The 24295-nt window shown below is 43.5% G+C and overlaps 1 protein-coding gene across 5 annotated transcripts in view; it reads left to right on the forward strand.

The window, feature by feature from the left end:
• Positions 1 to 807: 807 nt before the first annotated feature.
• The window catches only part of LOC139558516 (CMP-N-acetylneuraminate-beta-galactosamide-alpha-2,3-sialyltransferase 1-like), a 37658-nt gene continuing 14170 nt past the window's right edge, over positions 808 to 24295 (forward strand). For 2 of the 5 annotated variants that reach the window (XM_071373677.1, XM_071373681.1), the window contains exon 1: positions 22854 to 22989. The gene's annotated coding sequence lies outside the window, so the exon portion shown is untranslated. Of the gene's footprint in view, positions 1153 to 3502; positions 3603 to 13307; positions 13509 to 22853; positions 22990 to 24295 lie in introns of those variants that run through there. The other 3 variants (XM_071373678.1, XM_071373679.1, XM_071373680.1) reach the window with 3 other exon arrangements.

Genomic DNA, 24295 nt, shown 5'->3' on the forward strand with positions numbered 1-24295 from the left:
CCACATCCATACCACTAGACTAATTTACCAATCTACAAAAGGGGGAGGCCTGCGGGCCACCAGTTGCCCATCCCTGATACAAATCATCATGATATCATTCTGCCAGGTAGGCCTAATTTGCAGTCAACATTTAACTGGGAAGGATTTTGGGGGATTTTCAGTGCATTATAAATGAATTGCGCATCGCAAGATTCAAACAAGACTTCGGACCAAACGTGTTCAATACCTGGTTTGCATACCCATTGTTGCCTTAATAAACATTTATTGGTCGATATCATTGGTATAGCGGTTTGGACAGAGGTATGTATAATGGAGGTTGCCTTCATAGGATGGGTTGGAAACATTGACATAAGCAAATGAAATGAGTAGGCCTAGTCTACCACTTAGATAATTGAAAACAAATCTGTAATACTAGTTATCCCACTGGGCAAAATCTTTCAAGGTCATTTCATTTTTTTTTAAAGATGACGTTGAATCAACGTTGAATCAACGTGGAAAACTGATTTGATTTGCAAAGTCATCAAAGTAAGGGTAGGCCTACAAGGTATACACACTTTTTTTTCAGTGGGCATTGCGTAGCCTATTCTCACTTCTTATCCCACTGATGCCTAGAAAAGTAGTGTTGTGGAGTTATCAATTATGTAGTATAATATAGAAATCATGAACAAAGTAGCCTTCCTACACAATTGCAAAGCACGTGAAATATGCCAGCCTAGTTTGAATGGAATATTGCAGCAAGCGCAAGCAGCTCTAAACTGTCACATGGATCAGCTCACAGAATGTCAACATCGGTAACCGGTAAAGCCATGTGGATTGGCAACGCAAACCCCTTTTAATCCTAGAGCTCCTGATCGCCGCCAGTAGACGAGAAGGGGACCACTAACCGCTCTATGCGTTGGGAACATATCACTGAATAATAACGGACTCGCCGCTTCCAGCCCTCCACTTGCAGCAAAACGACGTTTTAGTAGCATAAGGGAGTGAACGTTTCGACGTTAACGGCTCGGTCTTGTAAAATAGCCTACTGTATTTGATTTATAACAGGATGGTTTCCCTTAGCAGCTCCCTGCTTGGATAACGTTAACGCTGTGCTGTTCTGATTCTCTGGAAAATGGGTCTCCCATTCCTAACAGAGCTTTCTTGTATTTGAAAGTAAGTATCCACCCACTGAAGCGTTTTGCATGATCAAATATGCATTTTTTGTTGTTATTTTATTTTAACTAATTAGTCACATTATCCGTACAAATAATGTATGTTTTTATATATAACTTAGGCTACTCAATGTACATTAAGGGTAGAGGGCAACTCTCCCATTCATTGTAAGATATTTACAACCAATGTGTTAACTTCAATTTTGAAACTTTTTTAAACATCTGATAGAATAGGTCTATTGAAAAAAACGATCAAATACTGTCACCTTATAAACTGTACCCAGGTTAGATATAGCCTAACCATACAGCCATAAATTGAAGAGTACTGATTAGGTGAAAATGTTGCAACAATGTATTGATTTCCTAAACACAATGTAGTCTATATGTGAGGAGTATAACTATCTAGTTAGTGGTATCAGCAGTGCAAAATGTATGAACCTTTCTACTGCCTCATTGCTATCTAAGAACCTTGTGTTCTTTGGCTATAGGCAAAACATGTAAATAGAAATACAAATTAGAATAATACAAAAATGTTTTTCAGACATAAATATTTACTAGTATAAAGGTCAGCTGTAACGCTGGATGGCTTAATATCTCTGTAAAATCTCTGACAATAAGATCCCCATTAACTCTTAACTGCTCAATGGCACAGAAATTATAGTAAGCACAGACCAACATCTGTTGACTGTATTATCTCTAATGTAGCAGGTTATAATGCTGTTCTCTCTGCATGCTGTTCACACAATAGTACATTATGTGGACATCCAAAATGGCACACTATACCATATATATATATTTAAAGGTTTTTATTTATTTTTACTTATAATAGTACAGACATCAAAACGATGAAATAACACATATGGAATCAAAGAAGTGTTAAACAAATCAAAATATGTTATATTTGAGATTCTTCAAAGTAGCCACCTTTTGCCTTGATGACAGCTTTGCACACCCTTGGCATTCTCTCAACCAGCTAGACACCTGGAATGCATTTCAATTAACATTTGTGTCTTGTTAAAAGTTCATTTGTGGAATTCCTTTCCTTCTTAATGCGTTTGAGCCAATCAGTTGTGTTGTGACAAGGGAGGGGTGGTATACAGAAGATAGCCCTATTTGGTAAAATACCAAGTCCATAATATGACAAGAACAGCTCAAATAAGCAAAGAGAAACGACAGTCCATCATTACTTTAAGACGTGAAGGTCAGTCAATGTGTTCAAAGTAGCCAACCTTTACCTTGATCACAGCTTTGCACACTCTTGAAATTCTCTTAACCAGCTTCACCTGGAATGCTTTTCCAACAGTCTTGAAGGAGTTCCCACATATGTTGAGCACTTGTTGGCTGCTTTTCCTTCACTCTGCGGTCCAACTCATCCCAAACCATCTCAATTGGGTTGAAGTCAGTTGATTGTGGAGGCCAGGTCATCTGATGCAGCACTCCATCACTCTCCTTCTTCGTCAAATAGCCCTTACACAGCCTGGAGGTGAGTTTTGGGACATTGTCCTGTTGAAAAACAAATGATAGTCCCACTAAGCGCAAATCAGATGGGATGGCATATCGATGCAGAATGCTGTGATAGCCATGCTGGTTAAGTGTGCCTTTAATTCTAAATAAATCACTGACAGTGTCACCAGCAAAGCACCCCCACACCATCACACCTCCTCCTCCATGCTTCACGGTGGGAACCACACATGCGGAGATCATCCATTCACCTACTCTGCGTCTCACAAACACACAGCTGTTGGAACCAAAAATCTCAAATTTGGACTCATCAGACCAAAGGTCAGATTTCCACCTGTCTATTGGCCCAAGCAAGTGTCTTCTTATTATTGGTGTCCTTTAGTAGGGGTTTCTTTGCAGCAATTCGACCATGGAGGTCTGATTTACACAGTCTCCTCTGAACAGTTGATGTTGAGACGTGTCTGTTGAACTCTGCGAAGCATTTATTTAGGTGCAGTTATTTGCCCATTTCTGAGGCTGGTAACTCTAATGAACTTATCCTCTGCAGAAGAGTTAACTCTGGGTCTTCCTTTCCTGTGGCGGTCCTCGTGATAGCCAGTTTCATCATAGCGCTTGAGGGTTTTTGCGACTACACTTGAATAAACTTTAAAAGTTCTTGAAATTTTACACATTGACTGACCTTCATGTCTTAAAGTAATGATGGACTGTCGTTTCTCTTTGCTTATTTGAGCTGTTCTTGCCATAATATGGACTTGGTCTTTTACCGAATAGGACTATCTTCTGTATTCCCCCCTACCTTGTCACAACACAACTGATTGGCATTAAGAACAAAATAAATTCCACAAATGTACTTTTAACAAGGCACACTTGTTAATTTAAATGAATTCCAGGTGACTACCTCAGGATGAAACCCCCCTCTCGTTGGCTGGCCCTCGCTTCATACTCATCGCCAAACCCACTGGCTCCAGGTCATCTACAAGTCTCTTCTAGGTAAAGCCCCGCCTTATCTCAGCTCACTGGTCACCATAGCAGCACACACCCGTAGCACGCGCTCCAGCAGGTATATCTCACTGGTCACCCCCAAAGCCAATTCTTCCTTTGGCCGCCTCTCCTTCCAGTTCTCTGTTGCCAATGACTGGAACGAACTGCAAAAATCACTAAAGCTGGAGACTCTTATCTCCCTCACTAGCTTTAAGCATTAGCTGTCAGAGCAGCTCACAGATCACTGCACCTGCACATAGCCCATCTGTAAATAGCCCATCCAACTACCTGATCCCCATACTGTATTTATTTATTTATCTTGCTCCTTTGCACCCCAGTATCTCTACTTGCACATTCATCTTCTGCACATTCTACCATTCCAGTGTTTAATTGCTATATTGTAATTACTTCACCACCATGGCCTATTTATTGCCTTACCTCCCTTATCCCACCTCATTTGCACATGCTGTATATAGACTTTTTCTACTGTATTATTGATTGTATGTTTGTTTATTCCATGTGTAACTATGTGTTGTTGTATGTGTCGAACTGCTTTGTTTATCTTGGTCAGGTCGCAGTTGCAAATGAGAACTTGTTCTCAACTAGCCTACCTGGTTAAATAAAGGTTAAATAAAATGTAAAAAATAAATGAAGCTGGCTGAGAGAATGCCAAGAGTGTGCAAAGCTGTCATCAAGGCAAAGGGTGGCTACTTTGAAAAATCTCAAATATAAAATATGTTTGGATTTGTTTAGCCCTTTTTTGGTTACTAGATGATGGATGTGTTATTTCATAGTTTTGATGTCTTCACTATTATTCTACAATGTAGAAAATAGTACAAATAAAGAAAACCCTTGAATGAGTAGGTGTGTCCAAACAATTGACTGGTTCTGTATATATGTATATAAGGAATGTATATATGGTGCCATTTCGGATTCACCCTATATGCTGCCATTATAAACCTCTATGTCTTACCGTAATTAAAACCCAGGGTGGTTATTATATGTTCTATAAATTAGCTTTAAATTGCATGTGAGTTATTGTGTTTCCCTTTCCCTACGGAGTAATAACTGAGGTCCTTTATGTACACTAATGATAGTGTTTCAGTTAGAAGGGTTATCTTTTAATTCAATCCCCTCAACCAGCATTAGAATTAATAAGCAAGTAGAACGTCGTTGCCAGCTCACCATATACTGTATATTGCTCTCCGTCTGTGATGATTGGCTGCGGCGTGACCTTGGGGGATCAGTGTGTGCTCACAGATGGAAGTGTGCCACGTGTCATTTCATGTTGAGGAATAGTACAGCTAGGCTGTACACTAATTACAGTAGGCCCTATATAACTGGTGGTAAAAATAATTTCGAATTTTGCTGATGTTGGAGAAACTTAGTACAATACAATAACCCTCAGTAACTGTCAACCACTCATGTGGCTCAGGTGGTAGAGCTTGGTGCTTGCAACACCAGGGTTGTGGGTTTGTTTCCCATTGCAGACGAGTATGAAACATTTATGCACTGGATAAGAGTGTCTGCTAAATGACTTAAATGTAAAATGTAACCAGAGAAAAACAGGCCATCTCAGTAGAGCCAATTGTCTGATGATAGATCAGTGGTTCTTAACCTGGGTTCGATCGAACCCCAGGGGTTCGGTGAGTCAGTCTCAGGGGTTCGGCGGAGGTCAAGACACACATCCGACTCATATGATTCGTGATGACACGCCCCGCTTGGCCATCATTGGCTGCAGGTGATCACGCTACATCGCTTGGCCTATCTGTGCTGCAGGGAATTTGGTGCGCTCAGTAGTCGACTTGTGACTGTCGTGATGGTACGTTTTGTGATTTCTTTCTTAATATTTTAATTCCTTCATACTTACGTATATGTACAATATGGATTCACATGTATAACGGAACGTGATGGGAGTCAGCGTCCTAACTGCATGATTTGCAATGCCAAGTTGAGCAATTCTAGTCTAGCACCGGCAAAACTAAGAGAACACTTCCTTAAGCTGCATGGAGATGGAAAATACAAGAACACAACGCTCGCTGAATTCAAGGTGAAGAGAGCCAGATTCGATGAAAAGGCTACTCTGCCTGTTCTCGGCTTTGTACCCATCAACAAACCGATCCTCACAGCATCGTACGAAGTTGCTTACCTGATCGCAAAGCAGGGCAAACCACACACCATTGGTGAAACACTCATAAAACCAGCTGTGTTGAAGATGGCGAATATCATGCTGGGAAAAGAGGCTGAAGTTAAGTTAACCCAAATTCCTCTTTCAAATGACACCATCAGCGACAGAATAGAGGACATGAGCAAAGACATCTTGGCTCAAGTAGTTGCAGATCTGATTTCAAGCCCGGCAAAATTCAGCCTTCAACTCGACGAGACCACAGACGTTTCCAATCTAAGCCAGCTTGCTGTATTCGTGCGCTATGTGAAAGACGACGTGATAAAGGAAGATTTTTTATTTTGTAAGCCTCTTACAACAACAACTAAGGCAGCCGATGTGAAGAAACTTGTGGATGACTTCTTCAAAGACAACAATCTTTCGTGGGATATGGTTTCTGCAGTTTGTTCAGACGGCGCTCCAGTCATGCTGGGAAGAAAGTCTGGTTTTGGTGCGCTAGTGAAAGCCGATGCACCACACATCATTGTTACGCATTGTATTCTGCACAGGCATGCGTTGGCAACATAAACCTTGCCTCCAAAACTGGCAGAAGAATTAAAAATTGTAGTGGAATGCGTGAACTATGTGCGAACTAGTGCTCTGAGGCACCGCATCTTCAGTGAGCTGTGTAAAGAAATGGGCTCTGAATTCGAGGTACTTCTGTACCATTCTAACGTTCGGTGGTTATCCCGGGGACAGGTGCTGAATCGTGTTTTTGCCGTGCGTGTGGAATTAGCCCTGTTTTTGCAAGAGCACCAACATTGTCATGCAGATTGCTTAAAAAATTCTGAGTTCATTCTCATTTTAGCGTACATGGCTGATATCTTCGCAGCTCTCAATCATCTCAATCAAAAGATGCAGGGCGGTGGAGTCAACATCATCGAAGCGGAGGAAAACCTGAAGGCTTTTAAAAAAAAGCTATCGTTATGGAAACGACGAACAGAGAACGATAACTTCGCAAACTTTCCCCTGCTGGACGACTGTGTAAGTAAGATCGAAGATGTATCTGGAATCGGAGACATTTCTGTACCCGCGGAACTGAAGCAAGCAATTGCCACGCACTTAGATGAGCTTGCAAAGTCTCTCGACGGATACTTCCCTACAAGAGAGTCATATCCAGCATGGGTGAGACAGCCGGTCACGTTTAGTGTTGAGACAACAGATGTCAATGATGAATACCTCGATGAAATCATTGAAATTCAGCAGAGCCAGGTTCAACAGCAACTCTTCAGAACAACAACGCTTTCAACGTTTTGGTGTCAACAAATGGTAACGTACCCTGTTATTGCTAAGAAAGCTCTGGAGATTTTCATACCGTTTGTTACAACATATCTTTGCGAGCAATCCTTTTCGAGGATGCTGGACATAAAAACGAAGAAAAGGAACAGACTTTGTTGCGAAAATGACATGAGAGTGGCACTTGCCAAGGTGAAGCCGCGCATTTCTGAACTGGTCTCTGAAAGGCAACAGCAGAAGTCACACTGATTTGCAGTAAATATTCATTATTATGTTTTTGTTTTTGTGTGAAAATCATGTTTTGATGATTTTGTTCTTTGAACACACGGTGTTGATGTTGATGCACGGTTCATTTTGTGCACCAGTAAAATATATACCTATGTTTTGAATTTGAAAAAATCCTATTTTATTTTTCCAATTAAGAAGGGTTCGGTGAATGCGCATATGAGACTGGTGGGGTTCAGTACCTCCAACAAGGTTAAGAACCACTGTGATAGATCTACAGTAGTTGCCATACAGTTAGACACAAAGCTATAATTACACATTTAAGTACTGGTCTAAAATAATTTTACAAGATTCTATCATTTATTCCCTTGATAAAACAACTATGTTCCGAGGCTGCTTAGAAAGAATGACTACTCAGGAGTCTACTGTAGGATAAACCAGACGCAGTACAGTACATTTTTACATTTTAGTCATTTAGCAGACGCTCTTATCCAGAGCGACTTACAGTAGAGTGCATACATTTTATTACAATTTTTTTCTTTTTTTTTTTTTTACATACTGAGACAAGGATATCCCTACCGGCCAAGAGCAGACGCTCTTATCCAGAGCGACTTACAGTAGAGTGCATACATTTTAACATACTGAGACAAGGATATCCCTACCGGCCAAACCCTCCCTACCGGCCAAACCCTCCCTAACCCGGACTACGCTATGCCAATTGTGCGTCGCCCCACGGATCTCCCGGTTGCAGCCGGCTGCGACAGAGCCTGGGCGCGAACTCAGCCCAGCCTGGGCGCGAAGCCAGAGACTCTGGTGGCGCAGCTAGCACTGCGATGCAGTGCCCTAGACCACTGCGCCACCCGGGAAGTCATGGTAAGAAAAGTACTATAGTCATAAATCAAACTGTAATCTAGTCAGTACTGTAGTCATAAGAGCCAACTCATGTGGTCCATGCAGCTCAGCATCCTACACTGTGGAGATGCCATTCTTTAAGCACAGAGCCTGTCATAGCCTTTTCTGCACATCATTCTTTTATACTGTAATTGCACAGTCTGGTCTGGGCACCAACCCTGCTGCACAGGAGATGGAAAAAGAGAGAGCACCATCCTGTGAAGAGTCAGACCTCAAAGCTGTGGTGCCCGGCTGCTGTTATCTGAAGTGGTTACAGACAGCTTGTGAGGTGGTATATTTCACTAGTAACCAGAGTCTACGTCCCAAATGGCACCCTATTTCCTATATAGGAATATATACTGAACAAAAATAAACACAACATGCAACAATTTCAACAATTTTACTGAGATACAGTTCATATAAGGAAATCAGTCAATTTAAATAAATTCATTAGGCCCTAATCTATGGATTTCACATGACTGGGCAGGGGTGCAGCAATGGGTGGGCCTGGGAGGGCATAGGACCACCCATGGGGGAGCCAGGCCCAGACAATCAGAATGAGTTTTCCCCCACAAAAGTGCTTAATTACAGACAGAAATACTCCTCATGCTGTTTAATCAGCTTCTTGATATGTCACACCTGTCAGGTATATGGATTATATTGGCAAAGGAGAAATGTTCAGTAACAGGGATGTAAGTAAATCTGTGCACAACATTTGCGAGAAATAAGCTTTTTGAGCGTATGGAACATTTCAGGGATGTTTTATTTCAGCTCATGAAACATTCGACCAACATTTAACATGTTGCGTTTATATTTTTGTTCAGTATATATTCCATGAAGTCGCCTAGGCAGAGAGCTCCTTTATATTTTGTAAATATTTTAAAAAGAAAATTGTATCTTTTACCAAATTTTTTGTTTTGAAAAGCTAAATGTGTATGAATTACATCTATTTGTTTCCTGCCTGTGAATTAATTGCAAATCAGCTCTCTCAAGATACTGTAGCTAGCTAACGATGCTAGCTAGCTAGTGTATTTTGATTTGAATACACCAGCCTATTTTTGTTGTTTCTATGGTCTCCTGGCACAATGAGGAGGACTACAATGCATGGCGAGCTGACAGTGGCGATCATCAACATCCTGAGTGAGTGGAGAGCTCAAAAACAAATGTAATCTCTTTCTTCAAGACCAGAGAAAGTCAAGGCTACAGAGAAGTTGCAGTCAGGCAGCAGGGACAGTGTGAGGTGCCGGTGAGATGCCAGGAATAGAGAGTGAACTGTGCTGCCTGCCTCTGGAGGACCTGCTCATGTCCCCCTGTTGACCACTTCCTCCCTTTGCTCAAGCCATGTGGTTCCCACTTGACTGTCGCTCCATCTTTTGTGGGCTTGAATCTAAATCGTAGCCCAGACTTAACTGTGTCATCTGTTTTATTGGATTCTTGTTTGTTTTGCTTTTTCAAGCGCTTTGAGATTATTTCTGTAATGAAAAGCACTATAGAAGTTGAATAAATTGTATTATTATTATAATATTTAAAAAATATATTTTTTATTTCACCTTTATTTAACCAGGTAGGCCAGTTGAGAACAAGTTCTCATTTACAACTACGACCTGGCCAAGATAAAGCAAAGCAGTGCGACACAAACAACAACACAGAGTTACACATGGAATAAACAAACGTACAATCAATAACACAATAGAAAAATCTATATACAGTGTGTGCAAATGAGGTAAGATTAGGGAGGTAAGGCAATAAATAGGCCGTAGTGGCGAAGTAATTACAATTTAGCAAATAAACACTGGAGTGATAGATGTACAGAAGATGAATCTGCAAGTAGAGATACTGGGGTGCAAAGGAGCAAAAAAATAAATAACAATATGAGGATGAGGTAGTTGGATGGGCTATTTACAGATGGGCTATGTACAGGTGCAATGATCTGTGAGCTGCTCTGACAGCTGGTGCTTAAAGTTAGTGAGGGAGATATGAGTCTCCAGCTTCAGTGATTTTTGCAATTAGTTCCAGTCATTGGCAGCAGAGAACTGTAAGGAAAGGCGGCCAAAGGAGGAATTGGCTTTGGGGGTGACCAGTGAAATATACCTGCTGGAGCGCGTACTACGGGTGTGTGCTGCTATGGTGACCAGTGAGCTGAGATAAGGCGGGGCTTTACCTAGCAAAGACTTATAGGTGACCTGGAGCCAGTGGGATTGGCAACGAATATGAAGCGAGGGCCAGCCAACGAGAGCATACAGATCGCAGTGGTGGGTAGTATATGGGGCTTTGGTGACAAAACGGATGGCACTGTGATAGACTGCATCCAATTTGCTGAGTAGAGTGTTGGAGGTAATTTTATAAATTACATCGCCGAAGTCAAGGATCGGTAGGATAGTCAGTTTTACGAGGGTATGTTTGGCAGCATGAGTGAAGGATGCTTTGTTGCGAAATAGGAAGCGGATTCTAGATTTAATTTTGGATTGGAGATGCTTAATGTGAGTCTGGAAGGAGAGTTTACAGTCTAACCAGGCACCTAGGTATTTGTAGTTGTCCACATATTCTAAGTCAGAACCGTCCAGAGTAGTGACGCTGGACGGGCGTGCAGGTGCAGGCAGCGATCGGTTGAAGAGCATGCATTTAGTATTACTTGTATTTAAGAGCAGTTGGAGGCCACGGAAGGAGAGTTGTATGGCATTGAAACTCGTCTGGAGGTTAGTTAACACAGTGTCCAAAGAAGGGCCAGAAGTATACGGAATGATGTCATCTGCGTAGAGGTGGATCAGAGAATCACCAGCAGCAAGAGCGACATCATTGATGTATACAGAGAAAAGAGTTGGCCCAAGAATTGAACCCTGAGGCACCCTCATAAAGACTGCCAGAGGTCCGGACAACACGCCCTCTGATTTGACACACTGAACTCTGTCTGAGAAGTAGTTGGTGAACCAGGTGAGGCAGTCATTTGAGAAACCAAGGCAGTTGAGTCTGCCGATAAGAATGTGGTGATTAACAGAGTCGAAAGCCTTGGCCAGGTCGATGAATACGGCTGCACAGTATTGTCTTTTATCGATGGCGATTATGATATCGTTTAGGACCTTGAGCATGGCTGAGGTGCACCCATGACCAGCTCTGAAACCAGATTGCATACCGGAGAAGGTACGGTGGGATTCGAAATGGTCGGTGATCTGTTTGTTAAATTTGAAGAGGGGGATGACCGCGGCAGCTTTCCAATCTTTGGGGATCTCAGACGATACGAAAGAGAGGTTGAACAGGCTAGTAATAGGGGTTGCAACAATTGCGGCGGATCATTTTAGAAAGAGAGGGTCCAGATTGTCTAGCCCAGCTGATTTGTAGGGGTCCAGATTTTGCAGCTCTTTCAGAACATCAGCTATCTGGATTTGGGTGAAGGAGAAATGGGGGAGGCTTGGGCAAGTTGCTATGGGGGGTGCAGGGCTGTTGACCGGGGTAGGGGTAGCCAGGTGGAAAGCATGGCCAGCCATAGAAAAAGGCTTATTGAAATTCTCAATTATTGTGGATTTATCGGTGGTGACAATGTTTCCTACTCTCAGTGCAGTGGGCAGCTGGGAGGAGGTGTTCTTATTCTCCATGGACTTTACAGTGTCCCAGAACTTTTTGGAGTTTGTGATACACGATGCAAATTTTGGTTTGAAAAAGCTAGCCTTTGCTTTCCTAACTGCCTGTTTTTTTTGGTTCCTAACTTCCCTAAAAAGTTGTATATCGCGGGGGCTATTCGATGCTAATGCAGTTCGCCACAGGATGTTTTTGTGCTGGTCAAGGGCAGTCATTTCTGGAGTGAACCAAGGGCTATACAGTGGGGAGAACAAGTATTTGAAACACTGCCGATTTTGCAGGTTTTCCTACTTACAAAGCATGTAGAGGTCTGTACATTTTATCATAGGTACACTTCAACTGTGAGAGACGGAATCTAAAACAAAAATCCAGAAAATCACATTGTATGATTTTTAAGTAATTAATTTGCATTTTATTGCAAAATAAATAAATAAATAAATAAGTATGTACGCTCAAAACGCTGCGCCTTGGTCCACTCCTTTAAATGGCCGTGACAACATACCAGTCCACCTCTTTCTACTGCTGGCTGAGGTCATGAAAACAACAACTTATTAACGTGTCATTGTCATCTTTCACAGACGTCATGGTATGACACAGCAATTGTATATTGTCTCCTTTTGGAATTTTTTTAATAAGCGGTTATAAATTGCTGTTATGTTGAGAGAATTGCGAAATGTCTGCTTTCCTTGGCACTAGGTTTACCAATTTAATCAAAGTGAACCACGTCTCTCAATTAAGACTTAATATTACATAACTTCTGTCTCCAAATAAATTAACACTGTGCAGACAGGCAACAGCCAGCTGTCTAAGGAGAGAATGTGTTTAAAAGGCTTTCTACAGCTGCTCTGTTTCAGGAGGGATTGATGCATTATGTAGAACTGTAGATACCACCAGATGTTTTATCCTTTTGTACATCACATTTTATAGATAATTGCGAGAAATGAGATGTAATTGATGTTTATTTCCACTCGTTTTGGTGGACAGATGTTCTGTCCTTGACTTGTATCGCGCTGTTTATGCGTCCCAAATGGCACCCTATTCGCTTTATGGTGTACTACTTTTGACCAGAGCCCTATGTGCTCTGGTCAAAAGTAGTAGACTGGGGTGCCATTTGGGACGCAGTAGGGCGGAATCATTCTTTAGTCATTACTCCCATGTGTGTCGTCGGTCATGTGAATAGGCCATAGCTTACATAAAGCTTCTTCCTAAACCTTTTATTCTTATATAAGGTCATGTTGACAAGGTCACGCAGACCCGGACCCTGTCTGTTAGATAAAATTAAATACATTTATACTTCCTATTGTAGACTGACTCCGTTTAATAGCGCACATGTTAAATGGCAAACCAACTACTGTTCTCCCTCTCCCACAGCCTATCCACACTGACTCTAGGCCCATCCACAGGTCTCCACCTACTCAGACACAACCTACACTTCTGCTAAAATTATTATTGATTAGATGTATTATTCCATTACACTGCTGTCCATTGATAATTGATTACCATTACCATTAATGTTTTATCTATTTATCCTGCTACTGGTCACTTTCTCCTGTTTACTTGTACACTGAGTGTACCAACATCAGCAACACCTTCCTAATATTGAGTTCCACCCCTTTTGCCCTCAGAAAAGCCTCAGTTCCTCTGGACATGGACTCTACAAGGTGTCGAAACTGTTCCACAGGGATGCTGGCCCATGTTGACTCCCATGCTTCACACAGTTGTATCAAGTTGGCTGGATGTCGTTTGGGTGGTGGACCATTCTTGATACACACGGGAAACTGAGTGAGAAATTCAGCAGCGTTGCAGTTCTTGACACACTCAAACAGGTACGCCTGGCACCTACCCAGTTCAAAGGCACTTAAATCTTCTGTCTCTCCCATTCACCCTCTGAATGGCACAGATACACAATCCATGTCTAAAGGCTTAAAAATCTTTCTTTAACCTGTGTACTCCCCTTCATCTACACTGATTGAAGTGGATTTAACAAGTGACAACAATAAGGGATCATAGCTTTCACCTGGATTAATCTGGTCAGTCTATGTCATGGAAAGAGCAGGTGTTCCTAATGTTTTGTACACTCCGTGTATATCCTACTACCAGTCATTTTGTATGTATAAAACCACTTCAACCACTCCAGTAACCCTCCACATTAAGGTACTGGTACTAACCTGTATGTATGTGCATTCTCGTGTTTCTTTAACTCTCATCTTGTGTGTCATTTTATTTTTATTATCTATATTATTATTATTATTATTATCACTGCCTTGTTGGGAAAGAGCTCTCAAGGTAATAATTTATCTGTATTGTTTTACACCTGTTGTATCCTGTGCACCTGGCGAATAAACTTTGAAACTTGAAACTATGTCCTGGTGCTCCCAAATATGTCCGTCTTCCACCGCTCTGTCCTGCTTTCTGTTGGTAGGTTTGTTAGAAAGAGGCTCGTTGTCATGCCTCAGAGGTGTGCTGTTAATTAGGAGTTCTCTCTCAGATCTCAGCTCTTCATAATGGTCACAACATTCATTTTGTTTTGTGAGACTAGTTCAAGTCACATGGCTGTTACGTGTTATGTGTTGGTGACACCCATCAGAAGAATGGCTGTGTTACATTAGAGTCTCTAGGCAACAAGAATGGCACCCAACTGATCTGAATATTGGGTGTGTTATATGCAGCAGGTTACAAGCATAACCTGTCTGTTTGTGTTTGGAAAATCTGCCATTGTTTGGCTTTGTCTTGAACAAAACACAGCGAATGTTGAAGGATATGGTACAATGACATTGTGGAGTCGTCGTCTTTGTTCTCTATGAAAATGAACGTTTTGTCTTTTCACCCCAAAAATGTCATGTTTTGTCTGTGATCATCATGTCTTGTCCCTGTGCTTCCCTCTGCTGGTCTTATTAGGTTCTTTCCCTCTTTCTCTCTCTCTCTCTCCTCCTCCCTCTCTCCCTCTCCCGCTCTCTCTCTCTATCGTTCCGTTCCTGCTCCCAGCTGTTTCTCATTCTCCTAACGACCTCATTTACTCTTTCACACCTGTCCCCTATTTTGCCCTCTGATTAGAGTCCCTATTTCTCCCTCTGTTTTCCGCTTCTGTCCTTGTCGGATTCTTGTTTGATGTTTGCTGTCCTGTGTCCTTGTTCCGCCCTGTCGTGTTCTTTGCCTTCTTCAGATGCTGCGTGTGAGCAGGTGTCTATGTCAGCTACGGCCAGTGCCTTCCTGAAGCGACCTGCAGTCTGTGGTCGCGTCTCCAGTCGTTCCTCTCTATTGACGAGAGGATTTCAGTTTCCTGTTTTGGATTTACCATTGATAATATCCAGGAGAATCATTATTTGTTTAATACTGGAATAAAGACTCTGTTACTATTACGTCGCTTTTGGGTCCTCATTCACCAGCATAACAGAAGAATCCGACCAAGATGGACCCAGCGACTATGGATTCTCTCAACACTGCCGTCGAGTTCCAGGGAGCAATGCTCGGCAGACACGAGCAGGAATTGTTTGCTGCTCGTCATGCCGTTGAGACCCTGGCCGCTCAGGTCTCCGATCTCTCTGGACAGTTTCAGAGTCTTCGTCTCGTGCCACCAGCTACTTCCTGGTCTTCCGAGTCTCCGGAACCTAGGGTTAATAACCCACCATGTTACTCTGGGCAGCCCACTGAGTGTCGCTCTTTTCTCACCCAGTGTGATATTGTGTTCTCTCTCCAGCCCAACACGTACTCAAGTGAGAGAGCTCGGATCGCTTACGTCATATCACTCCTTACTGGTCGGGCTCGGGAGTGGGGCACAGCTATCTGGGAGGCAAGGGCTGAGTGTTCTAACGATTATCAGAACTTTAAAGAGGAGATGATACGGGTTTTTGATCGTTCAGTTTTTGGGAAGGAGGCATCCAGGGCCCTGGCTTCCCTATGTCAAGGTGATCGATCCATAACGGATTACTCTATAGAGTTTCGCACTCTTGCTGCATCCAGTGACTGGAACGAGCCGGCGTTGCTCGCTCGTTTTCTGGAGGGACTCCACGCTGAGGTTAAGGATGAGATTCTCTCCCGGGAGGTTCCTTCCAGCGTGGACTCTTTGATTGCACTCGCCATCCGCATAGAACGACGGGTAGATCTTCGTCACCGAGCTCGTGGAAGAGAGCTCGCGTTAACGGTGTTTCCCCTCTCCGCATCTCAACCATCTCCTCCCACCGGCTCAGAGACTGAGCCCATGCAGCTGGGAGGTATTCGCATCTCGACTAAGGAGAGGGAACGGAGAATCACCAACCGCCTTTGCCTCTATTGCGGTTCTGCTGGACATTTTGTCATGTCATGTCCAGTAAAAGCCAGAGCTCATCAGTAAGCGGAGGGCTACTGGTGAGCGCTACTACTCAGGTCTCTCCATCAAGATCCTGTACTACCTTGTCGGTCCATCTACGCTGGACCGGTTCGGCTGCTTCCTGCAGTGCCTTGATAGACTCTGGGGCTGAGGGTTGTTTTATGGACGAAGCATGGGCTCGGAAACATGACATTCCTCTCAGACAGTTAGGGAAGCCCACGCCCATGTTCGCCTTAGATGGTAGTCTTCTCCCCAGTATCAGATGTGAGACACTACCTTTAACCCTCACAGTATCTGGTAACCACAGTGAGACCATTTCCTTTTTGATTTTTCGTTCACCTTTTACACCTGTTGTTTTGGGTCATCCCTGGCTAGTATGTCATAATCCTTCTATTAATTGGTCTAGTAATTCTATCCTATCCTGGAACGTTTCTTGTCATGTGAAGTGTTTAATGTCTGCTATCCCTCCTGTGTCTTCTGTCCCCTCTACTCAGGAGGAACCTGGTGATTTGACAGGAGTGCCGGAGGAATATCATGATCTGCGCACGGTCTTCAGTCGGTCCAGAGCCAGCTCCCTTCCTCCTCACCGGTCGTATGATTGTTGTATTGATCTCCTTCCGGGGACCACTCCCCCTCGGGGTAGACTATACTCTCTGTCGGCTCCCGAACGTAAGGCTCTCGAGGATTATCTGTCTGTTTCTCTCGACGCCGGTACCGTGGTGCCTTCTTCCTCTCCCGCCGGAGCGGGATTTTTCTTTGTTAAGAAGAAGGACGGTACTCTGCGCCCCTGCGTGGATTATCGAGGGCTGAATGACATAACGGTTAAGAATCGTTATCCGCTTCCCCTTATGTCGTCAGCCTTCGAGATTTTGCAGGGAGCCAGGTGCTTTACTAAGTTGGACCTTCGTAACGCTTACCATCTCGTACGCATCAGAGAGGGGGACGAGTGGAAAACGGCGTTTAACACTCCGTTAGGGCATTTTGAATACCGGGTTCTGCCGTTCGGTCTCGCTAATGCTCCAGCTGTCTTTCAGGCATTAGTTAATGATGTACTGAGAGACATGCTGAACATTTTTGTTTTCGTTTACCTTGACGATATCCTGATTTTTTCACCGTCACTCGAGATTCATGTTCAGCACGTTCGACGTGTACTCCAGCGCCTTTTAGAGAATTGTCTCTACGTGAAGGCTGAGAAGTGCGCCTTTCATGTCTCCTCTGTCACATTTCTCGGTTCTGTTATTTCCGCTGAAGGCATTCAGATGGATCCCGCTAAGGTCCAGGCTGTCAGCGATTGGCCCGTCCCTAAGTCACGTGTCGAGTTGCAGCGCTTTCTCGGTTTCGCTAATTTCTATCGGCGTTTCATTCGTAATTTCGGTCAAGTGGCTGCCCCTCTCACAGCTCTGACTTCTGTCAAGACTTGCTTTAAGTGGTCCGGTTCCGCCCAGGGAGCTTTTGATCTCCTCAAGAAGCGTTTTACATCCGCCCCTATCCTTGTTACTCCTGACGTCACTAAACAATTCATTGTCGAGGTTGACGCTTCAGAGGTGGGCGTGGGAGCCATTCTGTCTCAGCGCTTCCATTCTGACGATAAGGTCCATCCTTGCGCTTACTTTTCTCATCGCCTGTCGCCATCGGAGCGCAATTATGATGTGGGTAACCGCGAACTGCTCGCCATCCGCTTAGCCATAGGCGAATGGCGACAGTGGTTGGAGGGGGCGACCGTCCCTTTTGTCGTTTGGACTGACAATAAGAACCTTGAGTACATCGGTTCTGCCAAACGACTTAATGCACGTCAAGCTCGTTGGGCGTTGTTTTTCGCTCGTTTCGAGTTCGTGATTTCCTATCGCCCGGGAAATAAGAACACCAAGCCTGATGCCTTATCCCGTCTCTTTAGTTCTTCTGTGGCTTCTACCGACCCCGAGGGGATTCTCCCTGAAGGGCGTGTTGTCGGGTTGACTGTCTGGGGAATTGAGAGACAGGTGAAGCAAGCACTCACTCACACTGCGTCGCCGCGCGCTTGTCCTAGTAACCTTCTGTTCGTTCCTGTCTCTACTCGTCTGGCTGTTCTTCAGTGGGCTCACTCTGCCAAGTTAGCTGGCCACCCCGGCGTTCGGGGTACGCTTGCTTCTATTCGCCAGCGGTTTTGGTGGCCTACTCAGGAGCGGGACACGCGTCGTTTCGTGGCTGCTTGTTCGGACTGCGCGCAGACTAAGTCAGGTAACTCTCCTCCTGCCGGTCGTCTCAGACCGCTTCCCATTCCTTCTCGACCATGGTCTCACATCGCCTTAGACTTTATTACCGGTCTGCCTTCGTCTGCGGGGAAGACTGTGATTCTTACGGTTATCGATAGGTTCTCTAAGGCGGCACATTTCATTCCCCTCGCTAAGCTTCCTTCCGCTAAGGAGACGGCACAAATCATCATTGAGAATGTGTTCAGAATTCATGGCCTCCCGTTAGACGCCGTTTCAGACAGAGGTCCGCAATTCACGTCACAGTTTTGGAGGGAGTTCTGTCGTTTGATTGGTGCTTCTGTCAGTCTCTCTTCCGGGTTTCATCCCCAGTCTAACGGTCAAACAGAAAGGGCCAATCAGTCGATTGGTCGCATATTACGCAGCCTTTCGTTTCGAAACCCTGCGTCTTGGGCAGAACAGCTCCCCTGGGCTGAGTACGCTCACAACTCGCTTCCTTCGTCTGCTACCGGTCTATCTCCGTTTCAGAGTAGTCTAGGGTACCAGCCTCCTCTGTTCTCGTCGCAGCTCGCCGAGTCCAGCGTTCCCTCCGCTCAGGCTTTTGTCCAACGTTGTGAGCGCACCTGGAGGAGGGTCAGGTCTGCACTTTGCCGTTACAGGGCGCAGACTGTGAGAGCCGCCAATAAACGTAGGATTAAGAGTCCTAGGTATTGTCGCGGTCAGAGAGTGTGGCTTTCCACTCGTAACCTTCCCCTTACGACAGCTTCTCGCAAGTTGACTCCGCGGTTCATTGGTCCGTTCCGTGTCTCTCAGGTCGTCAATCCTGTCGCTGTGCGACTGCTTCTTCCGCAACATCTTCGTCGCGTCCACCCTGTCTTCCATGTCTCTTGTGTCAAGCCTTTTCTTCGCGCCCCCGTTCGTCTTCCCCCCCCCCCCCCCCGTCCTTGTCGAGGGCGCTCCTATTTACAAGGTACGGAAGATCATGGACATGCGTTCTCGGGGACGTGGTCACCAGTACTTAGTGGATTGGGAGGGTTACGGTCCTGAGGAGAGGAGTTGGGTTCCATCTCGGGACGTGCTGGACCGTTCGTTGATTGATGATTTCCTTCGTTGCCGCCAGGGTTCCTCCTCGAGTGCGCCAGGAGGCGCTCGGTGAGTGGGGGGGTACTGTCATGTTTTGTCTGTGATCATCATGTCTTGTCCCTGTGCTTCCCTCTGCTGGTCTTATTAGGTTCTTTCCCTCTTTCTCTCTCTCTCTCTCCTCCTCCCTCTCTCCCTCTCCCGCTCTCTCTCTCTATCGTTCCGTTCCTGCTCCCAGCTGTTTCTCATTCTCCTAACGACCTCATTTACTCTTTCACACCTGTCCCCTATTTTGCCCTCTGATTAGAGTCCCTATTTCTCCCTCTGTTTTCCGCTTCTGTCCTTGTCGGATTCTTGTTTGATGTTTGCTGTCCTGTGTCCTTGTTCCGCCCTGTCGTGTTCTTTGCCTTCTTCAGATGCTGCGTGTGAGCAGGTGTCTATGTCAGCTACGGCCAGTGCCTTCCTGAAGCGACCTGCAGTCTGTGGTCGCGTCTCCAGTCGTTCCTCTCTATTGACGAGAGGATTTCAGTTTCCTGTTTTGGATTTACCATTGATAATATCCAGGAGAATCATTATTTGTTTAATACTGGAATAAAGACTCTGTTACTATTACGTCGCTTTTGGGTCCTCATTCACCAGCATAACAAAAAACTCAATAGGGAGCTTTGTGTCTGGGTCTGAATCCATAGGCCCCTAAAGGTCTTGGTCAAGTAGTGCACTAAAGGAATAGTGTACCATTTAGGACAGAAACCTAATGATTTCTCATCTATTTTGCCTCTGGCCTTTGTTCGTTCCTCTTACTGTATAAATCATACCTGACTAATGTAGTAGTTACTGTTACATATAGAGACAGATATGACACTATTGAGCAAAGACAGGTGTACATTAGACTACAAGAGGAGAAGGCAACTCGTGAGTGCATTTGCCATTCTGGTAAAAACAGGAAACCTAGAAATAACAGACATAATGGCCAAAGCCATAAAATACATAAAGGCTTAGGGTGAAGAGGCGACACTTAAAGTGCATTGTCTATTGTCTAGGACAGGAAACTAAAGCAAGGCCATGAGTGCATAGGACAGCTGGACATACCGAGGTCAGAGAGACACACAAAGGAGGGTGCCAGCCAAATGACCAACAGATGGACTATAGGCATAATACATATATCATTCTTAGGACATGAAAGGGTCCTGCCACCATTGTAATCTAATCAAGAGCGGATACAGGCGTTATTGGGCATGAACAAGCAGGAAGCCTGAACTGAAAGATAATGGTGGCAGATGACCTGAGGGAAGTAACTTAATTAACATGTGGAATGGACTCATATGCTGTGTGTGTATAAATACAGAGCCAGTGCTCTGGGAAAGTGTGTGTTCCGCGGACCATCTAGGCTTCTGATATAATTGTATTAAAAGCCAATATTGAATTCACAAGTTCTTGTAAGAGTGTTATATTTCTGAGACGATTCTCCACGACACTAACTGAAGCTTTAGGTTTGAAAAAGTAGAAATAGTCAAGTAGTTTAGTTTAACTGTTTAGTTTTACACTAGAACCAGATTATTATTGATAATATGTATTTGGCAGAGCCCCCTTTTCTAAATATCTAATGACTATTGGGGGATGAAGGATTTCAGAAGTCCGAGTAAGGAAGCTGAAGGTGGAATCCCCATGGGTGCAATAGGGAAACCTCCTGAACGGATTAGTCCATTGCTATTGTGGCGGTCCTTAGTGTTGTTGTAGATTGCCCCTGTGGAGTTAGGCTACAGTGGTGTTGGGCCCCTGGGCTGTACTACCATGTGTTTTCTCCATCTCAGACCACATACACAGAACACACAGAACACACAGGTAAAAAAACACCCTACCCATTAGGAGGGTTCTGTCCTAAATGGCACCCTATTCCCTATATAGTGCACCAGTTTAATTAGAGCCCTAAAAAGTAGTGCACTATATAGAAAATAAAGTTAGTAAAGGAAGCAACCTAGGAGAGCAGTGGGTTCCCTACTAGGAGAAGAAAATGCTGCTAAGCACAACTTGTTACTGTATTGCTTTGTCATAGAGGGGAGGTTGCTGTTTTCATGACTTGCCTTAGAACATTCACAAGATGTATTTTGCAACATTACAAACCAATTAGATGGACAACAAATGCTGTAACAACAGTCTTTGGTATGACTCGGCCAAGGATCGAACTCCCAATCCCAGAGCAGATACTCTAGCAATAAGGCCACTGAGTTGGTAGATATGTTATACATCCAATATAATACGGGGGGAAAATGTTTTAGGGAGGTAGGAAGGTATAGATCCATTTGAAATGTAAAGTATACATAATGTTAGCAACAGCATAACATACACTCAAAAAAACCAACAAAAAAATAAAAACACAAATGGTCTTCAAAATAAATAAGGACACTGTGTCAGGCTAAAACAAAACACTAAAAGGTAAATAAATAAAAAACACAACGAATACAGGCAATTTACTGCGGAGTAGAGGGAAATTGCAGTGCCTCTTCATAATTGAAGAAAGGCTGCCACATTTGGTAGAATTTCCTATATAGTGCACTACTTTTGACCAGAGCCCTATGGGGAATAGGGGGCTATTTAGGGAACATTGTTATTATCAGTTACTCATCGTGTACAGTCTCATGGTTTCACGTCCTGATTAAGACACATCCTTTTAGTTCATATCAGGACAAACTATATGAATGGAATACTAGCGTGCCAAACGCCCACAAACATTACAGTACATACCTTTGGTTTTTCAACCCTCGGGTACAATTCCATTAGGATGTTCTGTCTCTCACTCTGTTCAGAATCCTATCTTGCACAAGGTGTTACCTAAATACCTGTTATTAAGCAATGTTGCTGCACTTGTTCCTTCTTTGTTGTATGGTAGCCTATCCATTGTGAACAGCCAACCTGATTTTAAAAACAAATCAAGCAAAACCTCACGCCACTCCCCCATGTGATATACTTTTTTGTGTATATGTACTGACGTGCATGTGTAACTGATAAAAGCACACACACTACATGTTACTTTTTTTTTAAACGTATGTAAATTGTATGTATTTTGTATTTTGTCTGTAGTGTCTTTTTCGTTATGTATCGGACCCCAGTAAGACTAACTGTCGCCAATGGGAATCTTAACAAAATCATATCAAAACCATTATTCGACATGATGTTTGTATTGACAGCTATGTGGCTGTAATTATGATACCAATCATTATGAAAGCGTTACACCAGTTTTTCCAACCCCGGCCCTCAAGTACCCCGAACAGTACACAGTTACGTGGTAGCCATTGACAAACACACATCATTCAACTCATTGGGGGCTTGATGATTAGTTGACAAGTTGAACCAGTTGTGCATGTCCAGGGTTACAATAAAAAAGTATACTGTTGGGTGTATTTGAGTACCAAGAAACACTGTATTGCGCAATGCTCTTGGATAATTCCCAAATACCGGCCATTGTAATGTGTTCCCATGTTTGTTTTTTTTACATGTGTTCAAATTTTGCACAATAGGTTATGCAATAGGTTATGGAGATAGAGTCAGTCGTCACATGAATGTCAGTATAAACACGTCATAGGCGTGGGCCCGAGTTGATGTCATTCTTAAACTCAAATTCTGCTCTCTCACATCGATGACTCGCTCATTATGCAGTTCCTCTAAACACATGCTGTGCTGTTGGACTCAAACAAGCTGCATTTAAACGGGCGTTTTAAAAACCACTTGAACCAGGTCAGTAATTTGTATATCTGTCAGAGCTGTATTAGCCCTGGTGTGACCAGAGAGTGAGTGAGTTAGAAACACTTTTTTTTCTTAAAATCGTTTTTGACAGGTTTGATATGGAGCACAATACCACTGAGGAGTTTACAACGTTTACATTTTAGTCATTTAGCAGACGAGAGCGACTTACACTTAGCGTAATATGTTACACATTGGAAAGTCTCTCACCCTATCACACAATGTTTTGCAATTTAGCTGCTGTATGTGCGGATGCTGGGGCATGCCGAGGGAGAGTTTTTGGGAAGGTGTTTTGTGCGGCGGGTCACTCCTGGAGTGCGTTATGTGTGTTCATCCAAACAATACAACTTGATTATTTCATGGGAAATCAGTGTCCTAGACTGTTTACGCTAGTCAACTACGTGCGAGTTTCGGTGGCCTTACAGGTTCATTACAATAGCTAGGTGGGACAACCACTTATCTCAGTCATAATATATATATGTATCGTATGTCAGAGCTTGGGGGGTAAAAAGTCAAGCGCAGTTCACAGAATTTACGAAAGCAGCGCTCTCATGTGGCACATGGTTGTTTTACCTTCCACCAGCCAAGTTCTGCCAACACCGAGCATACTCCCCCTTTCTGGGCAAAAACCTCATGACACGTCAAATGAACGTCTCATTTTGAGTTGCGAACAAATGTAAATTCAACATGAATTGCACTAACCCGTGACATTATGTTGACCTGTGGTTTAATTCTGGTTAAAGTGAAAAATAAACGGTGTACATTGACGGTTAACGCCAGTCTGATGAAAATGACGTATATTTTTAACCAGTGGGAGAACTGTAGACTACCGCTCTCTAAAATGAGAAGTGTTCTCTAGTCCGCTCCCAAAAAGAAATCGGAAACATCCATGTTATCCTGTGTCCAAAGCTGAGTGCGTCTCCATTATAGTCCACTACTTAAGTAGTTTTTTTGGATATCTGTACTTTACTATTTATATTTTTACAACTTTTACTTCACTACATTCCTGAAGAAAATAATGTAATTTTTACTCCATACATTTTCTCTGACAACCAAAAGTACTCCTTACATTTTGAATGCTTTGCAGGACAGGAAAATTGTCATTCTCACATCCCTGGTCTTCCCTACTGCCTCTGATCTGGCGGACTCACTAAGCACACATGCTTTATTTGTAAATTATGTTGGAATGTGCCCCTGGCTGAAAAACAACAAAATGGTGAAGTCTGGTTTGCATAATATAATGAATTTAAAATTATTTATACTTTTGATACTTAGGTATATTTTAACATTTACTTTTGAT

Source organism: Salvelinus alpinus, chromosome 29 (genome assembly GCF_045679555.1).
Source record: "Salvelinus alpinus chromosome 29, SLU_Salpinus.1, whole genome shotgun sequence".
Taxonomy (NCBI): Eukaryota; Metazoa; Chordata; class Actinopteri; order Salmoniformes; family Salmonidae; genus Salvelinus; species Salvelinus alpinus.